The sequence below is a fragment of the Capsicum annuum genome, chromosome 1 (assembly GCF_002878395.1).
Source record: "Capsicum annuum cultivar UCD-10X-F1 chromosome 1, UCD10Xv1.1, whole genome shotgun sequence".
In the NCBI taxonomy this organism is placed as follows: Eukaryota; Viridiplantae; Streptophyta; class Magnoliopsida; order Solanales; family Solanaceae; genus Capsicum; species Capsicum annuum.
In genome coordinates, this window is record NC_061111.1 from 550410 (window position 1) to 551899 (window position 1490).

Below are 1490 nucleotides of genomic sequence, written 5' to 3' on the forward strand. Positions count from 1 at the left end.
TTCTTCCATTGATGCTATTTCCTGCGAATTCAACTAATTTTGCTCTTCTTCACTATCAGACCCTATACCTTTTCTGTGGGTCATTCTTCTTTTACCCTTGTATCTGGTGTTATACGGATGTGATGCCAGTTTAAACCACAAACCAACCACCAATTACTTTATCTTTCTGTGACCAAGTAGCAAATGAGTGAGTGATATATATTTAACACATTATAATGCCAAGTTATATGTCATGCTTCTATATGTATTTTTCAACCTATCATGGAAGACTTTGTGTTTCATCCCGGCTTATCTAGGCATATTTTTTTCAAAAGTTATGATCGAACCCTTTGGAGGGTTGCCTACGTATCATGCCAGGACATGAATCAAATCTTGCATAGTTCGGGAAGAATTTAACAAAATTATTTTTTTTATTGAAGAAAATAAATAAAGTGAAGTAAAACATATGTAATATATATAGAAATAAATAGTCAACTTCATTACATTCTATAATATAAATATGAAAAAATAACTGACCCAACTCCTAAAATAAAACCTACTAACTGACATCTGAAAATTAAAAGACATAATATCAAAACACGAAGTTTTAAAACTGAAAATGAAAAAATATGACAAAGAAAATAACTATTCATTCAAGGAGACTCTGGCTTAATATGTCCTCCCAAACTCAAATATATGTCCACCAATGAAGTAGTGAGACGCTGTGCGAAAGCTGGTACTTGTGCCAAAAAGTCCTAACGATCCAACTATTTATAATCCAAACCCATTCTGGCAGTATCTTGTGCTACACGATGGACCTTCCCTCGAAGGGAACTGAAGGCCTAATCCCATTCCTGGGCCTGTCAATCTTGGAAATCAACCATCTCTTTTGCACATTGTTCACGAGCAAAAGCAATGTCCAACTGTTCCCGCAATATTCCCTTTCACGGATCTACTGAGATCTCTCTTGATCAAATTTTCCTTGCATGTTCTTTTCAACTTCTTGCAGTTGTTGTCGGCGATATGCGGCAAGTTCTGCAATGTGTGACCCTCTAGTGGTAGCCAGTTTGATTTGTCCCCGAAGTGCAACCTCAATATCTGCTGATTTAACTTTTTCTTCAACAAATTCCCTTTGATGTTCATTTATTTTTGCCCTGACATGCTCTAGTTATGCTCTCAAAGCTTGGTTGGCCTCATGATGTTCTTGCATGGCTCTCTCAATTCCTATCCTGATTGCAGCTTCCTGATCTATAGGTCCCCTAACCGATCTTTCTGGTCTGACTGGCAGACTCGACTGTTCTTCAAACCATTCACGATAATCTGGGTGCACTTCTCCTTTCTCACGCTCTATGACCATCCTTTTAATCCCCATGATACGGCAACCCTCCCAAATCTGCTAGGCCAATTCTTCCAGAAATGGGATCTCTGGTCTGACCTCAAATACAAACTCGATCACATTTTCCATAGTGGGAATTATTTGACGTCTTCCTAGCTGACATAAAACTCTCAAT